The sequence below is a fragment of the Prenolepis imparis genome, unplaced genomic scaffold (assembly GCF_030444845.1).
Source record: "Prenolepis imparis isolate NDT839.2.m4 unplaced genomic scaffold, iyPreImpa1.0 SCAF_31, whole genome shotgun sequence".
Lineage (NCBI taxonomy): Eukaryota > Metazoa > Arthropoda > Insecta > Hymenoptera > Formicidae > Prenolepis > Prenolepis imparis.
In genome coordinates, this window is record NW_028141189.1 from 317,430 (window position 1) to 327,511 (window position 10,082).

Below are 10,082 nucleotides of genomic sequence, written 5' to 3' on the forward strand. Positions count from 1 at the left end.
AACCATAATGGTCATCCCTTAAAAATATCGAAAATTTGACTACCAATTTCGAAAATATCGGTTAACAAATATGTGATTGCTTGGGTGGGTGCGTGGGTGAAGGTGTAAAACAAAAAAAATCACATATAGTAGCCATCCCCGAATAATTAGCGAAATTTTTGAACCAATTTATTGAAAATCGGTTAACAAATGTATGAGTGCGTAGGTGGGTGCGTGGGTGGTTGCGAGGGTGGGTTAAAAAAATCACATATAGTAGCCATCACCGAAAAATTTAAAATTTTTTTATTTTTTTTTATTTGTATTAATTCTAATAATTTTTTAATTTTTATACTATTCTACATTAATTTTAATAATTTTTTAATTTTTATACTATTCTACATGGGTTTGCAACTTAAATTTTTCACTGGTTCATTATACGACTCTATAGGTTTGCAACTTAAATTTTCCACTGTACAAAAGTTTCTACTTTTACTTGGCGCGCAATTTTTTTTATATCATTACTTTTGTAGTACGATTCTACATGGGTTTGCAATGGATAATTTTTCATATGATTCTACATGGGTTTGCAATAGGTAATTTTTTATACTACAATTCTACATGGGTTTGCAATGGGTAATTTTTCACTACTGGCGTGCCCATACTAGGCGCCTTTTTGTACCTTTTTTTTAAAGATAAGTTTTTATAGGGATATCATTCATTTTTGTATATGATTTAGATTTACTAGGGTTGCTCAAATAATGCCATTTTTTTCAGAAACTATTTATTAAACAGATTTGAAATGTTTTTAAACATACATGGATATTTCTTCTCTCTTTAAGGAATCTCTCTTAAGGAATCTGCTCTGGATATTTCTTAACTCTTTTGTTTCTTTCTCCCATTTCTGGCATCTCTGATATTTCCCCTCCCTTTTTAGCCCTCTCCTTAATTTCCTCTAAACATACTCTCGCCAACCCCCCTCCCTTACCCTCCTCCAACCTCTTCTCATATCCCCACGCTCTTCTTCCCATCCTTGATCTTAACTTTTCCCTTTGGAGCTCCTCCCTTATCATATACCCCGGCGTTCCCCAATCCGCTCCTAACAACCATCTCATATATCTTTCCTGCACCCTTTCCAATCCCTCTCTCTCCTTCCACCCCCATATCTCAATCCCATACCCTAAAACCGTCCACACTAACGCATCGAAAAGCCATAATCTCCTCACCCAATTACCCCCAAATCTCCTCTTTCCTATCTCCCATTGCCCCAATACTGCTGCCCCCCCTCCTCATCCTCTCCCTCACCTGTCCATCCTGCCCCCCATTCCTTTGTACTACATAGCCTAAATACTTGTACTCCTTTACCTCCTCCAACTTCTTTCTCTTCCAATACCAACTAGCTTTCTTCAGCCTCCCTTCCTTCACCTCATCACCTTCGACATGCTCTCATTCAACTCCAATCCCTTCCCCTCCAAATATCTACCTAATCTTTCCATCATACACCTCATTCCCCCTCATCCTCTGCCATCATCACCACATCATCCGCGTACGCTAGCGTGTATATCCTATCCTCTCCCAACTTTGAAAAATTTGTGAAATTTTAGTACCAATTTCGTGAAAATCGGTCAATAAATGCGTGAATGCGTGGGTGAGTGTGCGTGGGTGGGTAGAAACTAAAAAAAACACATTAGTAGCAATCCCCGAAAAATTTGCAACACTTTGGTACTAATTTCGAGAAAATCGGTCCATAAATGTGGAAGTAGTTCGCGGTCAGACAGACAGACGGACGAAACTTATATATATAGATTATATGTTAATGTGATAATATATTAATTTAAATAAAACAATTAACAAATTAAAAAAAAAATATTATTTTATTTAAATAAATTAATTATTATTTATATTTACCATTTAGAAATTCTTCAATTTCTTTTTCTATTTCTTTCGGTATATTATTTTCTTCCATGATTGTATTTTCAAATTGATTTGTATTCGTTTGATCAATGATGACATTTAATATGTGAAACCAGCTACTTATATATATAGATATAGATAGATAGATAGTCATTTCTGAAATGACATGTAAATAAAACTCATCACCTCTAAGGGGTGATTTTTACAAAATCTCACTGAACAAAATAATTTAAAAATTTTTACGATTTAAAAAAAAACAATACATTAATAAATAAATGCTCTTACTTAATAACACCATTTAACAATCACGCCACTACCAAAAGATGATTTTATTAAAATTATATGTTTCTCTTTTATAACTACAAAGTTTTTTAACATATTTTTCTTATATGAAAAAAAGATTTCTAAGATATTAAAAATTCAATTATATAAAAATTATATAAAAAAAATTTATATAAATTATATAAAAATCTATATTATAAAATTATATAAAATAGATCTAGATAGATAGAAAAATATATAGAATTATATAAAAAGGCTGCTGTGCGCCTGTAAAAAAAGGCTGCTGTACGCCTATAAAAAAGGCTGCTGTGCGCCTGTAAAAAAAGGCTGCTGTGCCCCTGTAAAAAAAGGCTGCTGTGCGCCTATAAAAAAGGCTGCTGTGCGCCTATAATAAAAGGCTGCAGTGCGCTTATAAAAAGAGGCTGCTGTGCGCCTATAAAAAAAGGCTGCTGTGCGCCTATAAAAAGAGGCTGCTGTGCGCCTATAAAAAGAGGCTGATGTGCGCCTATAAAAAGAGGCTGCTGTGTGCCTATAAAAAAAGGCTGCTGTGCGTTTATAAAAAAAGGTTGTTGTGCGCATATAAAAAAAGGCTGCGGTGCGCCTATAAAAAAAGCTGCTGTGTGCCTATATAAAGAATTAATATAAAACATAATAAGCACGAAAAAGAAAAGATTCATCAAGAAAATCGATGAACTAATGAATAAATAATTCTTGGTCATACAGAAAGACAAATAATATTTTATATATATAGAATAATATATATATAGATTATTACGGCACTTATATAGATATATATAGATAGATATAATTTTTTTATATAAAATTAGGCAATAACATATATTTGAGAACATATATATTCAAAAATTACTATTATACATATTTAAAAAATACTCTATTGTTATTTAACAATTCGTATAATATACCTACGTATACGTCGTATACGGTACGACGTAGACAAGTATGCCTCAAAAGAGAAAAGGCGGAAATTTGTATAAAGTGAGTCGCGAAAGCAAGCGCTTACGACAAATACGAATAATTGAGAGTTTTGAGGAAAGGTCTCAACGACTTGAAGCTCATGTTCAAAGAAATTCTCAGGAGAGGATCAATGAAAATGATAACGCAAGGTCTCAACGACTCGAAGCTGATGCTCAGAGACATGCTCAGCAAAGGACCCACGAAAATGATGACGCAAAGTCTCAACGACTCGAAGCTGATGCCCAGAGACATGCTCAGCAGAGGGCCGACGAAAATGATGACGCAAGGTCTCAACAACTTGAAGCTGATGCCCAGAGACATGCTCAAGGAAGACAAAAAGCTAAACAATTAAATCATTACATTGCGCTAATTGCCAAGGACCATGAAATAAATGTGCCAGTTTATACACTTGGCCAAATGAATGTAGAATGCCAATTTTGCAAATCGTTAAACTTTGCATGTGAAAAATCTAAAGATGGAAAATTTATATATTGTTGTCAAAAAGGCAAGCTTCAATTAAAGCCAATAATTTGTCCTGATTTTCTTAAAAAATTATATAATGGAAATGATTATAAATCAAAAAATTTTATGAATAATATTCGTTCATATAACAGCGCTTTAGCTATGGCTTCAATGGGTGCACCGGGAAATAGAAATCCATTGGATGTTGTGAACAATGCTCCTTATTGCTTAAAGATTCATGGGCAATATCATCATTTAACTTCAACAGCAATGCGCCCAGCGGATGGGCAAGCTCCGCGATTTGCACAGCTTTATTTTTTAGATACAGAAGAAGCTGTAAATCATAGAATGAATAACAAAGCTAATAAGGAGTGTGATTCAGAAATAATGAAAGAGTTGTCAAGTTTTATGGTTCAATGCAATGAATTTGCAAAAACATTCAAGATGATGCGTCAGGTTGAACAAGATCTTAATCCGATAGGAAATAAAACCATAAATTTAATGTTGTCCTTTAGAAAAAATCCTCAACAAGATCAAAGAAGATACAATGCTCCACAAGCAAATGAAATAGCTGTGGTCTTTAAGAATGTAGATGGTGAGCCTCCATTTGAAAGAGACGTTCGGATTTATAATAAAAATTCGAACGATGTTCAACAAATATCAATTCTAGACAAAAGGTGTGACCCAATGTGTTATCCTTTGTTATATCCATATGGTAACAATGGATGGCATTCAGAACTTAAATCATATAATCCTAAATATCCAGGATTCAAAGTAACTCAAATGGATTATTATGCTCACCTGTTAGCACCAAGATTAGAATTTAGTCAATTTAAAAAGGCAGGCAAATTGAGATGTCAATTTATACTTGATGTCTATATGAAAACTGAAGCAAATAGGCTTAATTATATTAAATTAAATCAACCTAAATTAAGAGCAGAACTTTATTCGGGATTAATGGATCACCTAGATAATCGAGCACAAAATGAAGGAATTACAGCTGGTATATCTGTGATATTACCTTCTTCATTTATGGGCAGTCTAAGAAACATGCAAGAAAGGTACCAAGATGCTATGTCTTTGGTAAGAAAGTTTGGTAAACCAGATATTTTTCTTACAATGACTTGCAATCCTCAATGCCCAGAAATTAAGGATAATCTTGATGGATGTTTAATAGAATTTCGACCAGATTTGGTCGCTAAACATTTAACTTGGTCGCTAAACATTTAACTTGGATGTCAAAGAGATTTTAAGTGATCTAATTCATAATAAAATTTTTGGAAATATAATTGCTTATGCAGGTGTGATTGAATTTCAAAAAAGAGGACTTCCACATTTGCATTTACTTGCAATGTTGAGTGATGAAGATAAGCCTTGACTTCAAGAAGTTATTGACATGATGATATGGGCTGAAATCCTTGATGAAGAAAGATATTCAGAACTTAATTAAAAAATTTTGAAGCACATGATTCATGGTCCTTGTGGAGATTCCTCCCACAGATATCCTTGCACTGGAGACGATGGAAAATGTTCAAAAGGTTTTCCAAAAGAGTTTCGTGAAGAAACTAATGCTAATGTGAATGGATATCCTATGTATCAACGAGGGAATTATGGTAAAAAATACATCGTTAGAGGCAAAGAAGTTGATAATCGATGGGTGGTGCCATATTCATCATATTTAATCATGAAATATGATCGACATATCAATTTGGAAATATGTTCATCGGTGAAGAGCGTAAAATACTTATATAAATATATTCATAAAGGATTTGACTGTGCTGCGATTGAAGTGCAAGCACGAGATGGCATAAGGCTAATTAAAATAGATGAAATTAAATCATTCCTGGATATATTAGTGCTCCAGAAGCAATGTGGAGACTGAACGGATACGATCTGTTTATGAGATCTCATACAGTAATCAGATTGGCAGTTCATTTGCCTAATCGTCAAATGGTTTATTTTCGAGCAGGAAATGAAGAGCAAGCTGCTCAGAGAGAGCTCACTCGAGATACTACGCTGACTGCATGGTTCAAATTAAATCAATCTGATGAAAATGCAGTGAATTTTATTTACACAGATATTCCTTATCATTATGTATATGATAAAAAAGAAACTAAGTGGAAGCCACGCAAAAAAGGTGGTGAAAAAATAATTTCAAGACTCTATACAGTAAGCATAAAAGATATTGAGAGATTTTATCTCTGTTTTCTTCTACTACATGTGACTGGAGTTAAATGTTTTGAAGATTTGAGAACTGTAAATGGAGTTCTTTATAATACATTTAAAGATGCAGCAATTGCAAAAAATTTGGTAGAAAATGATAATCTTTGGGGAAAAACGCTGGAAGAAGCAACAGAATCGAATATGCCTGCACAACTTCGAGAATTATTTGCTTACATTTGCATCTTTGAAACTCCAACAGATGTACCAACTATTTGGAATAAATATAAAGATTTCATGATTGAGGACTTTGTACATAACAATGTTGTAAATCCTGAAAATATGGCTTTAAATCATATACAAGGAATTCTGATAAATAATGGAAGTAGCTGTGAGAACTTTCAATTGCCAAATACAACTCCAATAAATATTTACGTAACAGAGTATAATGTGGATGAAAAAAGAATACGTGGTGATTATTTATTATCGACACTAAATGCTTAGCAAAAGCACGTGTACGATATAGTCATGCGAGCAATTGAAAATGAAAATGAAACTCAGAGGTTATTTTTTATTGACGGGTTTGCAGGAAGTGGTAAAACATACCTATTTAACACATTTTTAAGTGTTATTCGAGGAAGAAACGAAATAATTCTTCCATGTGCTTCAACTGGAATTGCAGCCACACTTCTGAAAGGAGGAAGAACTTATCACTCTCTGTTTAAGCTTTCAATCCCAATTGATGATGGAGCTAAATCAAATATTAGAGGAAATTCTCAAGGTGCACGAGAATTGATTAATGCCAAATTAATCATATGGGATGAAGTGAGCATGACTGTTGGACATGCTTTAACAGCAGTTGATAAACTTTTAGAGGATTTGATGAAGAATCCTCGACCATTTGGAGGAAAAGTAATTTTATTTGCAGGAGATTTCAGACAAAATCTCCCAGTAGTGCCTCACAAAAAGCAGCTATAATTGAATCGATTGTAAAATACAATCCTATATGGAGGAACGTAACTCAAGTTAAATTAAAACAAAATATGAGAATTGCGGAAGAAAAAGAATTTTCAAATTGGCTAATGCAACTCGGAGATGGTAAATTATCAAATAAGGATGGACTACATCTCGATACAATTGAAATCCCCAAAGATTTTATATCAAAAGAATCTCTTATTAATGAAATTTTTGGTGATAGAATCACCATGGAACGGATTAGAGAAAATCCAGATCGAGCGATACTTTGTCCTAAAAATGAGGATACTTTTAAAATTAATGACACAATCCTTTGTCAAATGGAAGGAGAGGAAAAGGAATATCTTTCAATTGACTTTATTGTAAGTGATGATCCACAGGAGCAATTAAATTTTCCAACAGAGTTTTTGAACTCTCTGACACCTTCTGGAATGCCAGTTCATCGACTTAAAATAAAAGTCAGTGCTATAATAATCCTATTAAGAAATTTAAATACTAAGAAAGGACTTTGTAATGGAACAAGATTTATTGTAACTAATTTGAAAAATAATCTAATTTATGCGGAGGTTCTAACTGGTCCTGCTCGAGGACAGATTGTCATCATTCCAAGGATAGATTTAATTACAAGTGATTTGGAATTGCCATTTAAATTTAAACGAAGACAGTTTCCTATTCGAGTATCATTTGCTATGACAATAAATAAATCACAAGGACAGAGTTTAGAAAAAATTGGGATTTATTTGCCACATCATGTATTTGCTCATGATCAACTTTATGTGGCATTTTCTAGAGCAACCAAAAGGGAAAGTGTAAAAATTAAGATTGATGAATTTAGCAATCAAGGACATCTAATTGAAGGAAGTGAAAAATGTTTTACAAAAAATGTAATATACAGAGAAATTTTGTAAATTGAAGAATTATGAAATTGTATGAGACCTAATAATAGCGGGTTAGCGGTGGGTACATTAGACGTAATCAAAAAATATTTGAGTAAGGAAAAAAAATTGGTATAATAATTAAATAATAAAAAAAAAAATTTGTATGAATATATATTTACTAAACTAATGTTTCAGATTTAAAACATATTAAATTGTGTGGAAATTAAAATAACAAAAAAAATTAATATAAGCAAACAAAATTTTAATTATAAATATTTAAGTTTATGCAAAACAAGACGCAAAATACAATATCAGGGAGTGAAAAAAAAATAATAGTAGTCATCTTCGAAAAATTTGCAACATTTGATATAAATTTCGTGAAAATCGGTCAAAAAATATGCAAGTAGTTCGCGGTAATACAGACAGAACAATTAATCTTTTGTGTTAAATCAGGTTTTATAAAGGCTTTATGAGAACCGCGCGAAGCGCGGTCCGAATTATAAAAGCTTTGAGGACCGCGCGAAGCGCGGTCCGAAACGCTAGTGACTGTATAGATACGAACAAAATGGAAAGCCGTACAAACGTCTGCAGTCAATTACAAAACAGCACCCGTATACAAAATTGAAATATCCCAAAAATGACATTATTAGCTCTAATATCAATTTTGAACATTCGATGTATTTATACCTGTAGGGGTACAAACAAAACGGAAAGCAATACAAACGTCTGCAGACGGTAACAAAACGGCGTTTACAGAATTAAAATTTCTCAAAAAATGACATTATTAGCTGTAACATCAACTTAAAAAATTCTGTATAATTACACCTGTATAGTTACGAACAAAATGGAAAGCGGTACAAACGTCTGCAGTCAATTACAAAATAGCACCCGTATACAAAATTGAAACATCCCAAAAATGACATTATTAGCTCTAATATCAATTTTGAACATTCGATATATTTGTACCTGTAAAGGTACCTTTACAGGTACAAACGAAACAGAAAGCAATACAAACGTCTGCAGACGGTAACAAAACAGCGTTTACAGAATTAAAATTTCTCATAAAATGACATTATTAGCTATAACATCGATTTTAAAAATTCTGTATAATTACACCTGTATAGATACGAACAAAACGGAAAGTGGTACAAACGTCTGCAGGCAATTATAAAACGGCACCCGTATAGAAAATTGAAATATCCCAAAAATGACATTATTAGCTCTAATATCAATTTTGAACAATCGGTATATTTACACCTGTAAGGGTACAAACAAAATGGAAAGCAATACAAACGTCTGCAGGCAATTATAAAACGGCACCCGTATAGAAAATTGAAATATCCCAAAAATGACATTATTAGCTCTAATATCAATTTTGAACAATCGGTATATTTACACCTGTAAGGGTACAAACAAAATGGAAAGCAATACAAACGTCTGCATACGATAACAAAACAGCACTTGTTTACAGAATTAAAATTTCTCAAAAAATGACATTATTAGCTGTAACATCAATTAACAAAATTCGATATATTTACACTTGTATAGATACGAACAAAATGGAAAGCGGTACAAACGTCTGCAGGCAATTACAAAATAATACCCGTATGCAGAATTGAAATATCTCAAAAATGACTGTATAGATACGAACAAAATGGAAAGCGGTACAAGCGTCTGCAGTCAATTACAAAACAGCATCCGTATACAAAATTGAAACATCCCAAAAATGACATTATTAGCTCTAATATCAATTTTGAACATTCGGTATATTTACATCTGTAGTGGTACAAATGAAACGGAAAGCGGTACAAACGTCTGCAGGCAATTACAAAACGGCACCCGTATAGAAAATTGAAATATCCCAAAAATGACATTATTAGCTCTAATATCAATTTTGAACATTCGGTATATTTACACCTGTAAGGGTGCAAACAAGACGGAAAGCAATACAAACGTCTGCAGACGGTAACAAAACAGCGTTTACAGAATTAAAATTTCTCAAAAAATGACATTATTAGCTGTAACATCAACTTAAAAAATTCTGTATAATTACACCTGTATAGTTACGAACAAAATGGAAAGCGGTACAAACGTCTGCAGGCAATTACAAAACAGCACCCGTATACAAAATTGAAATAATGACATTATTAGCTCTAATATCAATTTTGAACATTCGGTGTATTTATACCTGTAGGGGTACAAACAAAACGGAAAGTAATACAAACGTCTGCAGATGGTAACAAAACGGCGTTTACAGAATTAAAATTTCTCAAAAAATGACATTATTAGCTGTAACATCAATCAACAAAATTCGATATATTTACACCTGTAGTGGTACAAATGAAACGGAAAGCGGTACAAACGTCTGCAGGCAATTACAAAACGGCACCCGTATAGAAAATTGAAATATCCCAAAAATGACATTATTAGCTCTAATATCAATTTTGAACATTCGGTATA